The following is a 22,695-nucleotide window of genomic DNA, read 5'->3' on the forward strand; positions in this document are numbered from 1 at the left end:
ATAAAGCTTCTTCGGGCCCTTTATCTCCCTCTCCAGGCCAGTGTGTTCTCCAAAAAAGAGGAAAGATGGGCTCCCAAGAGATCACAGTGTCCACCTGCATCCCACCAGCTGAGTCACTTGTCTGCTCCTGCAGCATTGACCTTTATTGAGCAAAACCTTGGAGTACTGGCATTTCAACCACATCCAAGAGGCTGACCACATCCAGGAGAATGGTAAGCAATCTTTCATATGTTGAATTACCAGTGCCCTGATCAAACCCTGGAGAGAACATTACCATTTAAATAGCTCATGTCCTGATTCAGTGTTTCCCGAGCACTATGCCACAGAACCCAAGTTCCGGAAGACGTAGATGCTGGGCTACTAAGGGCTTCTCAGGTCAAAGCATTTGGGGGTTCATTGTATTGTTTTCCCTTCTCAGCAATTTGAACTGCTTATTAACATATTAAAGTTATTAAAGTTCTAACAGGTCCTCAAATAAAAAGTAATCTCTTTGACTCAAATAGATTGATTTTGTTATTTTTCCGAAATTTGTTTGAATTTGATTATGAGCCATGTTTAGTATAGCAAAATGATTTACATCTTAAGAAATAATGAATTTTTCTCAAATTTATTTATTTTTCTGTATTTTTCTCAAATCTATTTGAATTTGGCTATGAGCCATGTTAGTTTAGCAAAATGATTAACATCTTAAGAAATAAGAAACATTGCCACACTAACTTAAGTATTGTCCCCTTGATTTATCCCTATGACTTGGGGCAGCACCAACTCGTAGCCTGTCCAGAGGAATAAGTTAGGTTGGAGATGGACCATGTTCAGTCCAGCCAAGATGTTTGTGTGAAGTCCCTGAAGGAGTCAGCCCTTTCCAACTGGGAGACTTCCAGAATAAACAAAGACATTCATGAATTTGGTGGGGTCACTGGGCATCACTAATTTTTCATTCAACATTCTTTTGCTTTTTTATCTGAATGTTTCAGTAATTGATCATCTCAAGATCAGTAAGGAATTCACCTGGTCACCATCACAGCTGAGGTTTTCTGGTGTTCAAATATGCTGATTTTAGACAGAATAGTGTCCCCCACCTACCCACAAAGATATCCACATTCTACCCTCTGGAACCTAGGAATATGTTACCTAACATGGCAAAAGGGACTTTCTGTCTAAATTAAGAATCTTGACATGGGGAGATTATCCTAGAATATGTGTGCGGCTCTAATGTAATCACAGGGTGTTTATAAGAGGGAGATAAGAAGGTTCATAAGAGAAAAAGATGTGATGAGGGAAGCAGAGGTCAGAGTAATGTACTTTGAAAATGGAGGAAGGGGCCATGAGCCAAGGAATACAAGCTTGAAGAGACAAGGAAATAGAGTCTTACTTAGATCCTCCCAAAGGAATGCAGCTCTGTCTATGCCTTGATTTTAGCCTTGTAAGACTTATTTTGGATTTCTGACCTCCAGAACTTTAAGATAATAAATTTGTGCTGTTTCATGTTTACCATAGTGAACTTACAGTAATTTGTTAGAGTAAAAATAGGAAACTAATGTAATACCTTAATGCTATCGTATCTCAAACTGGCCCAGGCCCATATAATCAAACTTAGAGCATCCACTCTAAAAGGAGATTATTCTGATTTAGAAGGAGCCAACTCCCAACATCTCCTCCTTTCTACTTCCAGAAGCTGGGCCCCCTATGAGAGCAACTACTCCATATGGGGATGAATTATTGGTTATTATCATGGCTTCCTCAGGCATAGAAGGACCCCTCATAGACATGCTCAGACCACCAGAAGCAAGGGCGGTTGAGGCAGACCTAGCAGTGCAGGCTCAGAACAGGAACTGTGGGCTACTTTCTTGGACGGGATTGATTTTACCTTTTGCTGCATGCACCCAGCACCCCAACCAGTTCCCCTGATTCTGGAAACCAGAGCACATATCAAGAGGTGGCATCATTTCAGGAATAGGAAAGCCGTGTGACCAAAGGAAGTTGTGGCCATGCATTCTGGATACAACAAACAGAAACAATATGGAAGAACATGTGTGCAGAGGGGATACCTACATATGTGGCACCTGAAATTTAGGACCACTCAGAGATCGTATTCTGGGAAGCCCAGCCTGTTGGGGATGTCTTGCCCTTTAGAATATGATACTCCACAGACAAGCTCAAAATAATTTGAATTCCTGTCCCTTCCATCTGTATATGTTATATTCTTTTAAAATAAAATCTACCTCCATGGACTCCCAAGGGACCTCTTGTTTTCTTTTTGTTTATTTATTTGAGGCAGAGTAGGGGACATTGCTTTTTTATTTTGTCCTTTTTGGGGCATCCTGGTTTTAGTAGATGCTTTTTCAAAGTCTTTCATAATAACGCTTACTTGTCCAACCTCCTTTTCCTATAGAGTATGGCCAGATGGAGAGTGTCAACCAGGTAGTAGAGTCACACATTTGCTGTTATACTTAGTATGACTAATTCATCCATTTCACTTTGATGTACAATTGTCCTCATTTACCTAGAACAGATCCTTTACATTATAGCTTCCAGCCCCATCACCTCCTTACTCTTACTAGCACATTAAGAGTCAGACTCAGCAGCTGGGAGCTAGAAGAACATCTACATTCTTGCTATTCAAAGTGGAGTCCACTGACCAGCATGATCAGCATCACATAGGAGCTTGCAAGAAATGTAGAATCTTGGGCCACATCCAAGACCTGCTAAATGAGAAACTGTACTTTAACAAGAGTCCCAGGTGACAAGTATAGCACTCCTCTGGAAGAATCCACAACATATCAGTGTCATACAAAGGTCTGGGATCAAGCTGTGGGAAAGAAAACCGTGTGGGAGATGGAATACCCCATCCTTCAGGGGGATGGATACCATCTGTTTGGGACTGCACAGTGTTGGAGGCTGTTATCCTGATGGCATTCACATGCGAACTGCTTCCTAACTCTGATTTTTACTCTTCTACACTGCTCTGAGTATGCTGAGAACCTGCTGTTGGGATAACCAATCATCTCAGATGCCTGGGACTGAGGTTGTTCTCAGACATGGGACTTTCCATTTTTTTTTTTTTTTTTACACATCTATTAACCATAGTTTATTGGCTCTTTTTTGCATAAACTATGTATAATCTCTTATTTATGATTTCCAGTTAACATTTCTTAGAGTAAAGCAAGATATTAAAGATACTTGTGAAACAATCACAGGGCTGAATATTTCATGATTCTTATGATTTTTCCACAGTGCTTTGTAATTGCTTCATCCATGTTTAATTTCTTTTTTTTTTTTTAATTTTTTATTGGATTATAGGTTTTGGGGTACATGAGCAGAGCATGCAAGACAGTTGCATAGGTACACAGATGGCAGTGTGCTTTCTTTTCTTCTCCCCTTCACCCACATTTGGCTTTTCTCCCCAGGCTATCCCTCCCCACCTCCCCCTCCCACTGGCCCTCCCCTTTTCCCCCCAATAGACCCCAGTGTTTAGTACTCCCCTTTCTGTGTCCATGTGTTCTCATTTTTCATCACCCACCTATGAGTGAGAATATGCGGTGTTTCATTTTCTGTTCTTGTGTCAGTTTGCTGAGGATGATGTTCTCCAGATTCATCCATGTCCCTACAAACGACACAAACTCGTCATTTCTGATTGCTGCATAATATTCCATGGTGTATATGTGCCACATTTTTCCAATCCAGTCTATTATCAATGGGCATTTGGGTTGATTCCAGGTCTTTGCTATTGTAAACAGTGCTGCAATGAACATTCGTGTACATGTGTCCTTATAGTAGAACGATTTATAGTCTTTTGGATATATACCCAGTAATGGGATTGCTGGGTCAAATGGAATTTCTATTTCTAAGGCCTTGAGGAATCGCCACACTGTCTTCCACAATGGTTGAACTAATTTACACTCCCACCAACAGTGTAAAAGTGTTCCTTTTTCTCCACATCCTCTCCAGCATCTGTTGTCTCCAGATTTTTTAATGATCGCCATTCTAACTGGCGTGAGATGGTATCTCAATGTGGTTTTGATTTGCATCTCTCTGATGACCAGTGACGATGAGCATTTTTTCATATGATTGTTGGCCTCATATATGTCTTCTTTCGTAAAGTATCTGTTCATATCCTTTGCCCACTTTTGAATGGGCTTGTTTGTTTTTTTCCTGTAAATCTGTTTGAGTTCTTTGTAAATTCTGGATATCAGCCCTTTGTCAGATGGGTAAACTGCAAAAATTTTTTCCCATTCTGTTGGTTGCCGATCCACTCTAGTGACTGTTTCTTTTGCCGTGCAGAAGCTGTGGAGTTTCATTAGGTCCCATTTGTCTATTTTGGCTTTTGTTGCCAATGCTTTTGGTGTTTTGTTCATGAAGTCCTTGCCTACTCCTATGTCCTGGATAGTTTTGCCTAGATTTTCTTCTAGGGTTTTTATGGTGCCAGGTCTTATGTTTAAGTCTTTAATCCATCTGGAGTTAATTTTAGTGTAAGGTGTCAGGAAGGGGTCCAGTTTCTGCTTTCTGCACATGGCTAGCCAGTTTTCCCAACACCATTTGTTAAACATGGAATCCTTGCCCCATTGCTTGTTTTTGTCAGGTTTATCAAAGATTGTATAGTTGTATGTATGTTGTGTTGCCTCCGGTGCCTCTGTTTTGTTCTATTGGTCTATATCTCTGTTTTGGTACCAGTACCATGCTGTTTTGATTACTGTAGCCTTGTAGTATAGTTTGAAATCCGGTAGTGTGATGCCCCCAGCTGTGTTCTTTTTGCTTAGAATTGACTTGGCTATGCGGGCTCTCTTTTGGTTCCATATGAAGTTCATGGTGGTTTTTTCCAGTTCTGTGAAGAAAGTCGATGGTAGCTTGATGGGGATAGCGTTGATTCTGTAAATTACTTTGGGCAGTATAGCCATTTTCACGATATTAATTCTTCCTAACCATGAACATGGAATGTTTCTCCATCTGTTTGTGTCCTCTCTGATTTCGTTGAGCAGTGGTTTGTAGTTCTCCTTGAAGAGGTCTCTTACGTTCCTTGTGAGTTGTATTCCAAGGTATTTTATTCTTTTTGTAGCAATTGCGAATGGCAGTTCGCTCTTGATTTGGCTTTCTTTAAGTCTGTTATTGGTGTATACGAATGCTTGTGATTTTTGCACATTGATTTTATATCCTGAGACTTTGCTGAAGTTGCTTATCAGTTTCAGGAGTTTTTGGGCTGAGGCAATGGGGTCTTCTAGGTATACTATCATGTCATCTGCAAATAGAGATAATTTGGCTTCCACCTTTCCTATTTGAATACCCTTTATTTCTTTTTCTTGCCTGATTGCTCTGGCTAGAACTTCCAGTACTATATTGAATAGGAGTGGTGAAAGAGGGCATCCTTGTCTAGTGCCAGATTTCAAAGGGAATGCTTCCAGTTTTTGCCCATTCAGTATGATATTGGCTGTTGGTTTGTCATAAATAGCTTTTATTACTTTGAGATACGTTCCATCGATACCGAGTTTATTGAGGGTTTTTAGCATAAAGGGCTGTTGAATTTTGTCAAATGCCTTCTCTACATCAGTTGAGATAATCATGTGGTTTTTGGTTTTGGTTCTGTTTATGTGGTGAATTACATTTATAGACTTGCGTATGTTGAACCAGCCTTGCATCCCCGGGATGAATCCTACTTGATCATGATGAATAAGTTTTTTGATTTGCTGTTGCAATCGGCTTGCCAATATTTTATTGAAGATTTTTGCATCTATGTTCATCATGGATATTGGCCTGAAGTTTTCTTTTCTCGTTGGGTCTCTGCCGGGTTTTGGTATCAGAATGATGTTGGTCTCATAAAATGATTTGGGAAGGATTCCCTCTTTTTGGATTGTTTGAAATAGTTTTAGAAGAAATGGTGCCAGCTCTTCCTTGTGTGTCTGGTAGAATTCGGCTGTGAACCCGTCTGGACCTGGGCTTTTTTTGTGTGGTAGGCTCTTAATTGCTGCCTCAACTTCAGACCTTGTAATTGGTCTATTCATAGTTTCAGCTTCCTCCTGGTTTAGGCTTGGGAGGACACAGAAATCCAGGAATTTGTCCATTTCTTCCAGGTTTACTAGTTTATGCGCATAGAGTTGTTTGTAATATTCTCTGATGATGGTTTTAATTTCTGTGGGTTCTGTGGTGATTTCCCCTCTATCATTTTTTATTGCATCTATTTGGTTGTTCTCTCTTTTATTTTTAATCAATCTGGCTAGTGGTCTGTCTATTTTGTTGATCTTTTCAAAAAACCAGCTCTTGGATTTATTGATTTTTTGAAGGGTTTTTCGTGTCTCAATCTCCTTCAGCTCAGCTCTGATCTTAGTTATTTCTTGTCTTCTGCTGGGTTTTGAGTTTTTTTGGTCTTGCTCCTCTAGCTCTTTCAATTTTGATGATAGGGTGTCAATTTTGGATCTCTCCATTCTCCTCATATGGGCACTTATTGCTATATACTTTCCTCTAGAGACTGCTTTAAATGTGTCCCAGAGGTTCTGGCACGTTGTGTCTTCGTTCTCATTGGTTTCGAAGAACTTCTTTATTTCTGCCTTCATTTCGTTGTTTACCCAGTCAACATTCAAGAGCCAGTTGTTCAGTTTCCATGAAGCTGTGCGGTTCTGGGTCGGTTTCTGTATTCTGAGTTCTAACTTGATTGCACTATGGTCTGAGAGGCTGTTTGTTATGATTTCAGTTGTTTTGCATTTGTTGAGCAGTGCTTTACTTCCAATTATGTGGTCAATTTTAGAGTAGGTGTGATGTGGTGCTGAGAAGAATGTGTATTCTGTGGATTTGGGGTGGAGAGTTCTGTAAATGTCTATCAGGTTTGCTTGCTCCAGGTCTGAGTTCAAGCCCTGGATATCCTTGTTGATTTTTTGTCTGGTAGATCTGTCTAGTATTGACAGTGGAGTGTTAAAGTCTCCCACTATTATTGTGTGGGAGTCTAAGTCCTTTTGTAAGTCCTTAAGAACTTGCCTTATGTATCTGGGTGCTCCTGCATTGGGTCCATATATGTTTAGGATCGTTAGCTCTTCTTGTTGTATCGATCCTTTTACCAGTATGTAATGGCCTTCTTTGTCTCTTTTGATCTTTGTTGCTTTAAAGTCTATTTTATTGGAGATGAGAATTGCAACTCCTGCTTTTTTTTGCTTTCCATTTGCTTGGTAAATCTTCCTCCATCCCTTTATTTTGAGCCTTTGTGTATCCTTGCATGTGAGATGGGTTTCCTGTATACAGCACACTGATGGGTTTTGGCTTTTTATCCAATTTGCCAGTCTGTGTCTTTTGATTGGTGCATTTAGTCCATTTACATTTAGGGTTAATATTGTTATGTGTGAATTTGATACTGTCATTTTGATTCTAAGTGGCTGTTTTGCCTGTTAGTTGTTGTAGATTCTTCATTATGTTGAAGCTCTTTAGCATTCAGTGTGATTTTGGAATGGCTGGTACTGACTGATCCTTTCTATGTGTAGTGCCTCTTTTAGGAGCTCTTGTAAAGCAGGCCTGGTGGTGACAAAATCTCTGAGTACTTGCTTGTTCGCAAAGGATTTTATTCTTCCTTCACTTCTGAAGCTCAGTTTGGCTGGATATGAAATTCTGGGTTGAAAGTTCTTTTCTTTAAGAATGTTGAATATTGGCCCCCACTCTCTTCTGGCTTGTAGTGTTTCTGCCGAGAGATCTGCTGTGAGTCTGATGGGCTTCCCTTTGTGGGTGACCCGACCTTTCTCTCTGGCTGCCCTTAGTATTCTCTCCTTTATTTCAACCCTATTGAATCTGACGATTATGTGCCTTGGGGTTGCTCTTCTTGCGGAATATCTTTGTGGTGTTCTCTGAATTTCCTGCAATTGAGTGTTGGCCTGTCTTGCTAGGTGGGGGAAATTTTCCTGGATGATGTCCTGAAGAGTATTTTCCAGCTGGGATTCATTCTCTTCGTCCCCTTCTGGTACACCTATCAAACGTAGGTTAGGTCTTTTCACATAGTCCCACATTTCTTGGAGACTTTGTTCATTCCTTTTTGCGTTTTTTTCTCTAATCTTGGTTTCTCGTTTAATTTCATTGAGTTGGTCTTCGACTTCAGATATTCTTTCTTCTGCTTGGTCAATTCGGCTATTGAAACTTGTGCATGCTTCGCGAAGTTCTCGTATTGTGTTTCTCAGCTCCTTTAATTCATTCATATTCCTCTCTACGTTATCCATTCTTGTTATCATTTCCTCAAATCTTTTTTAAATCTTTTCTCAAGGTTCTTAGATTCTTTGCATTGATTTAATACATGATCTTTTAGCTCACCAAAGTTTCTCATTATCCATCTTCTGAAGTCTAATTCCGTCATTTCATCACAGTCATTCTCCGTCCAGCTTTGTTCCCTTGCTGGTGAGGAGTTTTGGTCCTTTCTAGGAGGCGAGGTGTTCTGGTTTCGGGCGTTTTCCTCCTTTTTGCGCTGGTTTCTTCCCATCTTTGCGTATTTGTCCGCTGGTCGTCTGCGTAGTTGCTGACTTTTCGATTGGGTCTCTGAGTGGACACCCAGAATGTTGATGATGAAGTATTTCTGTTGCTTGGTTTTCCTTCTACCAGTCTAGCCCCTTCGCTGTACGAGTGCTGAGGTCCGCTCCAGACCCTGCTTGTCTGGGGTGCACCTCTAGCAGCTGTGGCACAGCGAGGGATGCTACCAGTTTCTTTTTCTGCTATCTTTGTCCCAGGATGGTGCCTGCCTAATGTCAATCTTTTGGATATAGAGGGGTCGGGGAGCTGCTTGAGGAGACAGTTTGTACTTTATAGGGGTTTAATTGCTGAGCTGTGAGCTGTGTTGTTCATTCAGGGCTGTTAGGCTGCTATGTTTGATTCTGCTGCAACAGAGCTCATTAAAAAAACCCTTTTTTTTCTCAAATGCTCTGTGTTGAGGGGTTTGGGCTTTATTTTTGGATGTCCGTTGAGGTCCTGCCCAGCTAGGATGCAGACTAGCCACTGTTTGCCTGCCGAGGCTCCGCCCTGCTGTTGTGAGGCTCGCCCTGGCTCTGCTGTTCTGCTGTGCTCCGCCACGCCCTGCGGCGGAGTCTCTCTCTTGTAGCGGGTTGCCTCGGCGACAGCAGGCTGCATCAGCAGTGGGCGTGTATCTCAGTAGGGACGGGTTGCCTCGGCAACGGCTGGCTGCGTCAGCGATGGGCGTGTATCTCAGTTGGGGCGGGTTACCTCGGTAATGGTGGCTGCCCCTCCCCCTCAGAGCGTCTCGGGCCGTCTGCACGGGGCTTGTTTGAAATCGCGGTTTTGTTCGTCCCACTGGGCCAATCCTAACGCTCTGTTCCTGCAATCCCCTGGGCTGGCCCACTGTTCAAGTCTAGCTCAGTCTCAAGTCCAGCCCTCTCACGTCTCCAGTTGCCGGTTCAACGGGGCACCCGGACAAGTGCGCCCTGTGGGGAGTGCTGGGTAGGGCCGGCCGCCGCCACCCCGGCTGCCGGCTTCGCCAGGCGGTATATCTGCCTGGCGTCCCGCGTCTCCTCTTCACTTGGGAATTTCCCCGTTCCGTGAGCAACAAAGATCAGTCTGGAAATGCAGCTCAGACTCACCTCTCCGCAGACACAACGAGAACTCCAATCCTGGGTTGTTCTCACAGCGCCATCTTGAGTCCTCCCCGGGACTTTCCATTTTAAAATGAAGACTGTCCTTTCATACATTGCTGGTGGGAATGTAAATGGCTACAGCCACTTTGGAAAACAGTTTGACAGTTCCTCAGTAAGTTAAACATAGAATAACCATATGACCCAGCAATTTCACTCCTAAGGGTATACCCCAAATAACTGAAAATATATGTCCACTTAAAAACTTGAACAGGGGGACTGGGTATGGTGGCTCATGCCTGTAATCCTAGCACTTTAGGAGGCTGAGGAGGGCGGATCACGAGATCAGGAGCTCAAGACCAGCCAACATAGTGAAACCCCATCTCTACTAAAAATACAAAAAAAATTAGCCAGGCTGGGTGGTGGGCATCTACAGTCACAGCTACTCAGGATTCCTGAGGCAGGAGAATTGCTTGAACCTGGGAGGCAGATGTTGCGGTGAGCCGAGATTGCACCATTGCACTCCAGTGTGAACGACACAGCAAGACTCTGTCACAAAAACAAAACAAAACAAAACAACAACAAAAACTTGAGCAGGGGCTAAGCATGGTGGCTCACACTTGTAATCCCAACACTTTGGGATGCTGAGGCGGGTGGATCTCCTGGGGTCAGGAGTTTGAGACCAGCCTGGCCAACATGGTGAAACCCTGTCTCTACTAAAAATACAAAAATTAGCCTGATGTGGTGGTGTGCACCTGTAATCCCAGCTACTCAGGAGGCTGAGGCAGGAGAATCACTTGAACTCAGGAGGGATCCTAGGAGTCAAAGCTCGCAGTAACCTGAGATTGCACCACTGCACTGCAGCCTAACCTGGTGACAGAGCGAGACTTCATCTCAAAAACAAACCAAAAAAAACTTGAACAGGTGTATTCATAGTGGAACTATTCACAGTGGCCAAAAGGAAGAAGCAACTCAACTGTCCAACAATGGAATGAATAAACAAAATGTGTTTTATCCATACAATGGAATATGATTCAGCCATTAAAAATAATGAAACACTGAAACATAGATGAACCTTGAAAACACTATGCTAAGTGAAAAAAGCTAGTCACAAAAGCCCACTTACTATATAATTCCTTTTATCTGAAATGTCCAGAAGTGGGAAAATTCATAAAACAGAAAGCAGATCAGTGGTTGCTGAGGTCTTGGGGAAGGGGGAATAGGGAATGACTGCTAATGGGTGTAGGGTCTCCTTTGGGAGTGATGAAATGTTCTGGAACTACGTAATAGCAGTGGTTGCAAACATTATGAATGTACTAAAAGCCACTTACTGTGCATGTTAAAATAGTGAATTCTGTGTTATGTGACTCTTACCACAATTAAACACTTCTTCAAAAAACATGACAGTCCCAGGCAAAGTGGGACAAGTTGGTCACCCTACAGCTAGCATCCACACTCATAAGGAAACCAGGCTCAACTGTATGGTAAGGGAAGATCACGATACTCAGGGATGCCATGCCAAGCTCCATGTTTTGGTGGAGAGGACCTGGGTCAGAGGAGTGGGTGTCATAACCCATTTCACCCCTCACACAGGAACCTCAAGGTCATGGAGTCCTCTGCTTGGTAGAGCTGGGGTCACCCTAACCCTGCCACATCAGACCCAGGGTCTCGACAGATACACGTGGTGTTAGATAGACGGGGAGACTCAACCAACCATTAGCTATTCCTCAAAAACCTGTGCTCATTTGATCACCTCTAATAAAGGTTCTCTGGCTGTGAATCCAGACTGCCTCTCCCTGGGATCTCTGGTTTGGGATGGGAGATTCACGAGAAGTTGCCACAGGCATCTGGAATCCAGACAGTGAGTTTTCAAGCCACCTCAAGGGCCCTTGCTCTTTGTTGCCCTGTGTCTCCTCCCTTTGACCTACAGGGACTCAGCTTCACTTTCTGTTTAGCCTATTCTGGGACCTTGATTCTCGATACTCAACTTTTGCTCATCAATTGATAATGGGAGAAATGTTCACTTCTGACTAGTCCTGGACTCCCACAGAGCTGAGCAAGGATATTCCTCTGCCCCAACTGCCAGAGGCAGGAGATTAGACAGGGATGACAATTAAGGGGTTACTGGAAAATCATTAAAACTGGAGCTATAACTAGGTAAAAAAGAAAAGGCTAGAAATATGGTTTCACTGGATAAAAAGAAATAAGTGAAGCATTCATGAAAATGTTTATCATCTATATTTAATAGCTCTGTAGCATAACACAATTATGTATATTGGTAAATATGTATTGTATTAATATATTGTCACTTTAGATTTCCCCGGTAAACCCTCTCTGAGTTTACTCCGCCTTCATAATTTATGGCTCATGCAGCATGGTCATCTGTTTCCAACCTAGAAAATTCGTGGGCTTATGCCTCAGGCTTATGAGCTATCAGTTCTACGCCTTGACATTGCACTTGGTGATGCAGGGCAGAAGTAGTTTGGTGGTTTCTCAGCCCAAGGTTGAGTAAACAGATGTCCCGGAGTTGATTTTCCCCAGAATAATTGCATACAATGAGCACAAATGTTTAATTAATCAGGAATCTTGTGCTTATTATCTTTTCTCTGGGCTTCCACTGATAATGACCCAGAGGAAAATTCTTTTCCTTTGTGGGAATGATATTTTATTTAAAGGTTTTCATTTCATCATCTGATCCTCCCCCCAACCCCCTTTTCTAGTAAAAGAGAGAGAAAGAGACTGACTGAATGAATACCTGGAACACCAACAAAAGAAAGGAACACCCAAGCTTGTGACTGCAGAGAGGCAGTGATGCAGCTGGGCAGAGGGCATCTCCACCACTCAAGTCAGTCTCCAAACTGTGCTGAACTCAGAATAATTTAATATTTTATATTCACTTGATGCAAACTTTTCTCCCCAAAATCAAAGTTGCAAGGAAGGAAAGGGAATTAAGCAAATGTTTAACATACAAGGAAGTGGAAAGGCACTTGTGTATGAAGTCAGGTTTGAGTTTTCAAGACTGAGCATTGCAGTCTGGACTGATTCCCTAATGAAGGGCCCACTCGCCAAGCCTGGTGCGCGGCACAAAACATTAATCAGGACATTGTTTGCATTAAAGGGCTGAGTTTTCCAGTGGGTAATCATCAGGGAAACCCAGTCAAGGGCGAACAAGGACGGCAGCTCTGATTAATTAAACATCTGCACCGGGGCTAAAAGCAAGACTTACCCTGTTGGTTGTAGAAGAGCTGTTGATATTAATGCCACACGTGGAATTGGGAAATATCGTTTGCTGAAATCCTGTCTGTGTGGAAAGCTCCACATTCAGAGTATATCAAGTTATATCTCTGTATTATTTCAGCTGCTTCCTGTGCCACAAGATGTAAGGAGTACTGGGCAGAGTGATGGTATACTTAGCTTATTCCTTCAGGAAGGCAGCATTTGAACTAGCCTTGACACATGGGTTAAATTTGGCATCTGGGTGAAGGCTGTACTGTGAAGGGCATTCCAGGGAGTGGGGGACCAGCATGAGCAAAAACAGGAGCTATGTCTTCATGGCCATGAGTCTTGGTCTGATTGGAGCTCAGGGACTGGAAAGTCAGTGAGAATCAGTGTTGCAAATGTATGTCCTAATGCCAGACACTGAGGTTCAATCTAAAAACCATGGAGATATTGGAAGCTTCTTCAGTGGTGGATGGGTGGCATGACCACAGTGTTCTCAGAAGAGTGATTTGGAGTAGTGGGGTAGATGGATGTCTGCGTAGGAGAGAGACCAACCTGGAGAAGCTTCTGTTAAGATGGTACCCAGTGATGTAGGTCCCAAAGCAGACCAAAGCAGATCTAGTTCAAAAGAGAAAAGATTTTCACAGATCAAGTATACTACAAAAAGAGCTACAATGAGGGTTGCTAGATAAAATACAAGACACTTATATTTGACACACTGATACTAAATATTATTTATTGTTTTATCTGAAATAAAAACATACTTGTCATCCTTTTTTTTGTTAAGTCTGGCAGTCCCAGCTCCTGTCAGTTATCTAGTGTGGCAGCTCTGAGAATGCACCTTTCAGATCTCCAACTGCAGGGAGAATCATTCATTAACTGAGGCCTCAGCTGCTCTATTCTGAAATTGCTTCATTTGTCCCAAGCCTGTGCTTCCCGTGGGCTGCTCTCTGTCACTGACTTGGCATGGCAGGGATGCTAGGCATGGGACCTCTCTGTTGGGTGACTTTGGCTCCAGGACTTCCCCTAGTATTGCACTGCAGTCTAAGATACTTCCACCCATCTTGCCTTCCTTTTCTCTCTCCTTTTAATGGAGTCAGATCCCTACTGTTGTCTGATAGCTCTCCAGCCTCTGTTGGCTCCTTTTTTCTCTAGCGTCTTGCCCTCGTAAAAACCTTTGCACATAGAGCCCCTTCTTGGCCTCTTCTTCTAAAAAGACCCAGAGTAATGTATCTTGTATCCCTGTGGAAGATGGGAAGCACTGTGTGAAGAAAATTTAAAATTTTTAGATGTGGAATAGGAACCAGTGAGGGCTGTAAGGCAAAAAATGGTAAAAGGAGAGGAGAGAGAGGACTTAGAAGGGGGCAACATTTTTTTCTGATTTGGGTGTGTTTTACTTAGCCCTTGATGAGTGCACACCCAAATCATGCATAATATGTTTTAAAATGCCCATAATTCTTGCCCACAAAAATTCTGATTTAGGTCTTAGGTCTTAGATGATTCAGTTGTCTGTGATCCTGATGTTCCCTCCTGGTTTAGAAACCTTGTTTTAAAGGACTTAGATCAGAGATGGTAAATAGATTTTGTCTCTGGAGGAGCTCTGATAAATTGGTGATGCTTGGAGGGCTGTGCTTACAAAAGCTGTATGGCCACATCTGGGCTCAGGGGAAAGGATCTGAGATTGATTAGGATGGTCTGGTAAGGTTGAGGGAATAGGGGCAGTAGAAGTGCTCTGTATTTTTCAGGCCTGCCTACGTTGGTGGACTATTAAAGCCATCATCCTATGCCTGAAAGGAGGCTATTGCTGTAGTCTGGGAAAGAAGCAGAAGGGCCTGAAGTATAGTTGAGGCTGTCAGGGTTAGAAAGGGAAAGATAGGGAGGTAAATGTGACATTTTTGGAGCTAGAAGGAGAAAGACTTGGGAACCAAATTTGTGCACAAAGTAAAGATGAGAAAGACTCAGATAAGATTCTGAGGTTTCAATGACAGAGGGGTGTGTATGTGTTCAACTAGCGGGCCATAGCTCCTTGCCAACTGGACTAAGTCTTAGTTTGGGCTGTTACAGCAAAGTACCTTAATTAGGGTAGTTTATAAACAGAACTTTCTTTCCTGTAGTTCTGGAGACTGGGAAGTCCAAGATCAAGGCTCTGTCACATTTGGTGCCTGTTTAGGGGCTATTCATCATTGATAGCACCTTTTATTTGTGTTCACACGGCAGAAAGGCAAGAGGGCAAGGCAGCTCTCTGGGGCCTCTTTTTTAAGGGCAGTAATCCCCCTCATGACCTAATCATCTCCGAAAGACCCCGCCTTTAATACCATCACCTTGGTGATTTGGTGTCAACCCATACATTTCAAGGTGAGGGCACCAACATTTAGACAGCAGCAGACTGGTGATTCAAGTTACTCTCTATATACATCATAGCAGTAGCAGCAGCAGTAGTGGTCATCATCAATCTGTTCGTTATACCTCTGTTATTTTATATGAACGGCATACTTAAATGAATAGATAAATGTAAAGATTCATTTTTAGTTATGTACATATTTGTTGTTTAGATATAAAAATGTGTATAGAAATTTCATCTGAAGCACTTTACAAGATTTTTTTACATAGTCTATAGGTGTGTGTACTGTTCGATTTACTAGAAAAAGAATGTGTTGATTTAAAGTGGATTTAGATTAAGAATATGAACATTTGATGTGCAAAAGTAGCAATGTGTATGGTGTGTTAAGGACAAAAGAACATCTGTCTGGAGGTTCCTCTCACTAGGAGGTCCCATGCTTGGTCAAGCACGCACCCACAGGGAGGGGAGAGGTGACAGAGGCTGTGGAATTGTGACCACAGAATGCAGAGGACCTGACTCATTTCCCTTCCTGCACTGCGGGCCATGGTTTGTGGTGGCGGCTCACCACGCTGGCCAAGAGTTTGCCTCTCCTACCATTCCCACTCCATGTGATCTCTTCCCAAGGTGCCAGCTCCTGGCTTTCCGTCTGGGGGACACAGACATTTTTTCAAGAGGGTGGAGGGAAAATCAACATGAAGATTAATGGACTTCAAAGCAGAAAGAGAATGAAAATACTGGAAACCTCTGTCTGTGATTCAGCATTCAGGGGCACAAGAATACACTGGAGACAAAGAAGAAGAGCCAAGTCAAGTTCTGAGGCCATAGCTTTGAGTTTAAGAAGTCACTTAGAGACCTCGCCTTATGCAACATAGCCATGAAATTAGTGGTTGACTGTCGCCCACTTTCTCTTCTTCCTTGAATGCTGGTGAGGGGCTTACGTTTAAGATGAATTTTATGTTTAGGAGCATTCATTTGAAAATAGGTTTTTCAGTCCGCATTTGTAAAAATAGCTTCTCCCAACCAGAACATCAACGCATGTTCCACATATGTGGGCATTCTGTGGGATAACATGCTACTGAATACTACACAAAAGTAAATTATTAATCTCATTTTAAGTAGCACAGGAAATTTTTAGTGACTTGTAAATCCAATGTTTTACACCCGAAAAACGTGAAAGAATGTTCACTACAAATCTAACGTGTTAAGTTGCATATACATGGACCAGCAGATCACTCGTCACTGTAGATGCTGGCAGTCATCTAGCCAGACTAGCGTCACAGTGTTTACTGTGATATGCCAAATTACCTGAATCTGTTGCACCCTGATTTCTCTCTAAAAAACCAAGTTGTCATGGTCAGGGAGCTGCTCCCTCAATTGGATCTGTACTGGGCTTTAGGGAAATAGAATGGCCAGTTAAGCTAATCACAGGTGTGAATTCCTTATGGGCCCCCTGAGGAGAGCCCAGAGAATGTGTTTCCCAGCTGCAAGAGGTGCACTGAGTTATAATATGTAACCACTTCCTGAGGGGTGGATATGATTCCCTGGCTGCCAAACAGGGCCATTTTTGGTGAGGCTCATTAGAAGGTACATGTTGAGGTGGGCTAGCTACTGTATACCATGGTCCATGAGCATGCCCTCCACCCCAGGGCTCTGTGGGTTGCGGCAGCCCCCAGGATCCATCTGTACAAGCAGCCCCCAGAGCAGGGCAGGGACCAAGCTTGCCCCTCCTCAGTTCCCACTGCTTACTCTCCAGCAGGGGAGCATGGCCAGTGCTTCTTAGCTCACCAAATGGTGCCAAACAGGCCCTGAGAGCAACATGTTCAAAGGCCTTTTTGTCTAGGAATGCATCCGTGCCGAGGAAGGGAATGTTATGCATGGCATGCATGCATGGGCTTTCACCCACCCAAATCCAAACCTCATTTTCTCTCTGGGAGACAGGAGGGTGGCAGGAGAGGAAGCCAAGAGGGCAGGATGCTGCCAACATTCAAGCGGGAAGGGCCCTGCTCTGGAATGAGCACATTGGCAGAGGAATGCATTTTAGAAATGTTGTGGTAAGTGAGACACCAAGGTTTATTTTAAAATGAAAGATTTATGAAAACAGCCTGATACCTGAGGGAAAAAAAGAGACGAGAGTTGAAATAGATGATGGTTTGCAAGCTTGGATGATGTGGAACATGAGAGAGCAATGTGGAGGACTGGCAGGGAGGAGAAGGGCCACTGGCCATGGGCGAGTGGCCAAGAAGAGGGTTCGGGGAGGGCACTAGGGGGCATAGGTGGCCAGTCTGGGATCTGGCTTCTCATCCTACTTCCACATTAGTTTCCCTGACCTGGGAGTGCTTTCTCACCCGTACAGGGAAGTGGGGACAAGACACATTGTTGTAAGGCACAGATATCTAAGTTGGCTCCAAGGAGCAGACAGAGACTTTTTTGTTTGTTTTTTAGACACAGGGTCTTGCTCTATTGCCCAGGCTGGAGTGCAGTGGCACCATCATAGCTCATAGCAGCCCCAAATTCCTGGGCTCGAGTGATCCTCCCTCCTAGGCCTCCCAAAGTGCTGGGATTTCAGGCATGAGCCACCATTCCTGGCCAACAGAGAACTTACTGTAAGGATGAGGATTAGCACCTAGAACCTGAGGAAGGGGTGAGAATCAGGGAAGCTGTAGGGATGTGGCAAAACAGGGACAAATGGCAGGCTCTGCAGGGCCTGGATTTCACGTTTAGCGAGCTCTAAAAGTCTTCCACCGTAGTACAGCTCCCCCACAAGATCCACATTCTCAGATGGGCAATTCTAGCTGGTCTAGCATAGGTCATGTTCTCACCTGCTGGCCAGAGGAGGGCACCCAAACTATGCCCCAGGTAAGAGAGGTTCTCAGGAGAGGATTGAGGGTACTGGAGCAGGACAAACAGAAACACCAGTGTCCATTGTGCAGGGTTAGAAGAAAACCACAAGCAGGCATCACCTCAATACCAGGGAGTCATGGAAGCAAGGGAAGGCTCTAGAATGTGTCTGTAGTGCTGCTTTGTATGTGCTATTGTAGTAGTCCCCAACCCCTGAGCCGTGGATTGGTACCAGTTTGTGGCCTGTTAGGAACTGGACTGCACAGCAGGAGGTGAGTGGTAGGAGAGCAATGGAAGCTTCATCTGTATTTATAGCCACTCCCCATCGCTAACATTCAGGTCTGAGCTCCACCCACTATCAGAACAGCAGTACCATTAGATTCTCATGGGAGTGCCAGGCTTATTGTGAACTGCACATGGGAGGGGTCTGGGTTGTGTTCCTTATGATAATCTAATGCGTGATGGTCTGTCGCTGTCTCACATCACCCCCAGATGGGACCACCTAGTTGCAAGAAAACGAGTTCAGGGCTCCCACTGATTCTACACTATCATGAGTCGTATAATTATTTCCTTATATATTACAATGTAACAATAATAGAAACCTAGCACAATAAATCTAATGAGCTTGAGCCATCCAGAAACCATCCCCCTACTCTTTTCCCGTTGTCTGTGGAAAAATTGTCTTACACAAAAAATTGTCCCTGGTGCCAAAAAGGTTGGGAAGCGCTGTGTTACTGTATTAACCTCCCACAGTCTCCCTGAAAGAGAGGAAACTGAGGACAGAGGCTCAGGAAATTGGGTTCTCCCAACATCCTGTGCTAAGACCATTTGGCAGGGCCCCAAGGTCAGGTGTGCCTCCTTGTTGTCAGTAGTGCCCACACAGGGAGCTCAAGGGAGGAGGGGAGCAGAATGGTGTCTTCCAGCCTGAAGCTGCCCCAGAGTTCTGCATGCTTCATATGTGCACAACAGAATTTTTTTACCTAAGCTTCTTAATATGAGTTTGAAGATCAAGTGCTTATCTCATATCTTAGATATTTTCAGGAATGCTGGAAGAGAGAAAACATGCCACCTGGTAGCATTTCCAGAAAGAATTAGCTGGGGAAAGGAAGCTGCAACATGCACTGACAGGGGCTAGGTTCAGTCACTGGCTTTGTGTCGCTGCAGAGCCCTTCTTGTTTCTGTAGCAAGATGCGTGGCTTCTCTTGCATTGGAGTTCCCACCATCAGCGTCTATCAGCCTTTCTTACAAAGAGATGCAAAGATTTAACAGTTTCAGGAAGGAGGCCACCTAATTTGACACACATTTGACACATTCTGCACATACTTGTACTTGAATAACACCACCTGTAGGCTGATGAGATGGTATTTTCAACGGGCGGTAACCTGCCCTTTTTAGCTGATTGTGGGAAGGGAGATCTCACACATTTTTTCCACAGTAATATGATTTCAGCTGAGAACAACTGCAGGAGCCACTGTTGGGAATGTAACCAAGGTTCAATGTGGAGGTCATTATTGGTATTAGATGTTTCAGTGTGTGACATAGTTGAGTTTTCTTGAACTCCTCAAGGAAGCCTCCTGTTGTGAGTTCTGTCCAACAGAATGGACAGGGGGCCAGCATTCTCACCACTGCCCCAATCCTGGGGGACAGGTGGCTTGAGTGTTTTAAAGAGCTAATATAGCCTGAGACTTTACCTATCAAAGTTCCCCTGGATCTCAGGTTGGCACTACAGTCATCTTTTTCATGCTGTGGGCTTTATTCTCCAGTGCTTTTACATGTGGAGTCCTCCTTTAGTTTTCAAATTTTGTGGACCCAAGGGTTAACTTGGAGAGTGGGGTCTATCCTCCCCTATCCCCAAGCCAAACAATAAATACACAATTGAGAAGAAACATAGTACACTTGATATGCAAAGACAGTTTCAAATTGAGTCTGCCAGCCCCCATCTTTCAACCACATGGCTACCCCTAAGACCTTTGGCGACTCATTAGTAGGCTGAATCAAATGAATTATACACTGAGAATAAAAGAAAAACTTAGATAAGGCAGCATTTTGTAACGGAACTGTTTTCTCAGCTCCCAGGTTTTGATGGCAGCTCTCAGCTAATCCAGATACCTATTTATAACAGCATTTGGAGAGATCCTTCAAATTGGGTCTTAAAAACAAAAAGAACATATGAAGAAAGAATCTACAGGAGGATTTGAACTACATATATGTTAATGCATAATTAACATGGGCATTATTATTTATAAAAAACACAGTGGATCCCTTTAAAAAATTTCAGTTCCTTCCCGCTAAGTCCCTTATGCAGTTATGCCTAAGAGAATTGTCTTCTTTCTTGTGGTGTGCACTTTCTCTTAATTTAACACCTAAGTTCACAGATTACTTCCTGCCATATGGTCTGTGGGGAATGTCACCACCTGTGACAGGGCTCTTATTTATGAACTGAGGAACGTTCTCCATCTTGGTATGTGGGCTAATTCAAAATCCATTCCAAGTTCCAAGCCTTTATGATGATTTCTAAAAGAGATTAGTTTCCTCTAGCATTCTTTGCTTACTGCCTGCTTCTAGTTACTTATTTCTCGGGGATTTACCGTTCTTTCGGCATGGCCTTGTAGCTTTCTGTTTCTCTGAACATTTTCACCCTGCGGCCTCTGTGTGTTTCATTCTCCCCTTACTGAAGATTAGAGGAGGGGATTGATATTTGTTCCAACAAATATTTATTCAATATCCAGTATGTCAGTCACTGGGCTAGGTGTTGTGTGGAAGTGTAACCTCCAAATTTGATCAGGGTTGAAAATAAATTCTACCGCTATGCAGAAACATGCTCACCTTGATGTTTCCTATGAAACACTATCAACACCTTCCCTGGTTACAACAGCTGACTCTTACCTTTAATAATTTTGTGTCCACCAGGCGCGGTAGCTCACGCTTGTAATCCCAGCACTTTGGGAGGCCGAGGTGGGCAGATTACAAGGTCATGAGTTCCAGGCCAGCCTGGCCAACATGGTGAAACCCCATCTCTACTAAAAAATACAAAACTTAGCTGGGCATGGTGGCACATGCCTGTAATCCCAGCTACTTGGAAGGCTGAAGTAAGAGAAGTGCTTGAACCAGGACCCAGAGGCAAAGGTTGCAGTGAGCCAAGATCACGCCACTGCACTCCAGCCTGGGCTACAGAGTGAGACTCCATCTCAAAATAGTAATAATAGTAATAATAATAATTTTGTGCCCACAGCTGGGGCTACACAATCATTGATGGCATAGCTCTATATAAGAGAAGTCTTGAAGAAAAGTTATTGATTGCAGAGATACTAATTCTCTGCAATCAATTCCTCTAATAATCATTTCTTCTCTTCCTCTAGTCCCTTTTGCCAAAAAGCTCTCTCTCCATAGACCGACAGGAAGTTCCCTAAGTACTATGAGACCTTGTCTCTGTCTATAGCTGGCTGCATTGGACATGGATTCCTCACCCAAGGGGAGGAAGACACAGAAACTACATTAGTTGTCTTGGGAACGTGAATTGAAAAGGCAAGTATTTGTGAATGCTGAGACCTACATTTTGTGGTTTCCACGATGATCCAAGAACATGATGGCTAAGAAAGCCATCAGCACAGAGAAACAAAAAAGAAATTTCTCTATTTTAACCAGCACACACAAAAAAATGCCTCTCAACTGTCAATCACGAATTCTGAACCAAGAATCCAATGCCTTACTTGGGTTTGAGGTTTGAATTTACACTACAGATGTGGTCTAGGAATATTTGAGATGAGATATTGACATAAAAATGTGATTCTATACTATTCAACCATAAAAAAGATTGAAATCCTGTCATTCACAGCAACATGGAGGAGCCTGGGGGACCTCATGTTAAGTGAAATAAGTCAGGCACAGAAAGACAAATATTGCACGTTCTCATTTGTGGGGGCTGAAAAAGTTGTGCTCATAGAAGTAAAGAGCAGGATTCTAGGATGAGGGATGGGGAGGAAAGGATGGTTATGGATATGAAATTATAGCTAGATAGAATAAGTTCTAATGATCTATATAGCAGTGTCAGATAACCCTAGTTAACAATAATTTATTATATATTTTCAAATAGCTAGAAGAGAGGATTTTGAATGTTTCCAACACACAGAATGATGTTTGAAGTGATGAATATTCTATTTACCCTCAATTGATCATTACATATTGCATACATATATCAAAATGCCACTCAGTACCCAATAAATATGTACAATTATCATGTCAATTAAAAATAAATAGATGAATAAATGTGATTCTAGGCATGATGCCGTGCAATCATGAACCAAGCACAAAACTCTCTAATAGGTCACATACCCAACCAAGCCCACACAAGATCCCCTGAATAGATAAAGTTCCACTGAAGATGATCTCAGCTTCCAAAAGTATGAAATATTTTAGGAAATGATTCCCCATGAGAGAGAACTAATGGATAGAATACATGTCAGGGTCAGATCCCCAGTCACTTCAGATAATAGATGTATTACATAAAGACTGTAAGTGTGTTTAAAGTGATTCAAGGCATAAAATTAGGAATTGAAAACATAGTAAGTAATGACAAATAAATAAGGTACCAAAAGAAAAGAGATTTGAAAAACAAACTTCTAGAAGTAATAAATGTGGTCATCAATTTTAATGGATTAGACATGGTTAAAGGAAAAAGTAGTCAACTTGAGGAGATCTAATTCCAATTCAGAATGCATCACAAAAACATAAACATGTAAGGGAGTAACGAAAGATATGGAA

At 42.9% G+C, this 22,695-nt stretch overlaps 1 long non-coding RNA gene across 2 annotated transcripts in view; it reads left to right on the forward strand.

The window, feature by feature from the left end:
- The window catches only part of LOC144579322 (uncharacterized), a 75,677-nt gene that overhangs the window by 46,807 nt on the left and 6,175 nt on the right, over positions 1-22,695 (forward strand). The window contains exon 3 of one of the 2 annotated variants that reach the window (XR_013526675.1): positions 37-212. This is a non-coding gene — a long non-coding RNA (uncharacterized LOC144579322). Of the gene's footprint in view, positions 1-36; positions 2,229-22,695 lie in introns of those variants that run through there. The other variant, XR_013526676.1, reaches the window with a different exon arrangement.

This window comes from Callithrix jacchus, chromosome 1 (assembly GCF_049354715.1).
Source record: "Callithrix jacchus isolate 240 chromosome 1, calJac240_pri, whole genome shotgun sequence".
NCBI classification, from domain to species: Eukaryota; Metazoa; Chordata; class Mammalia; order Primates; family Cebidae; genus Callithrix; species Callithrix jacchus.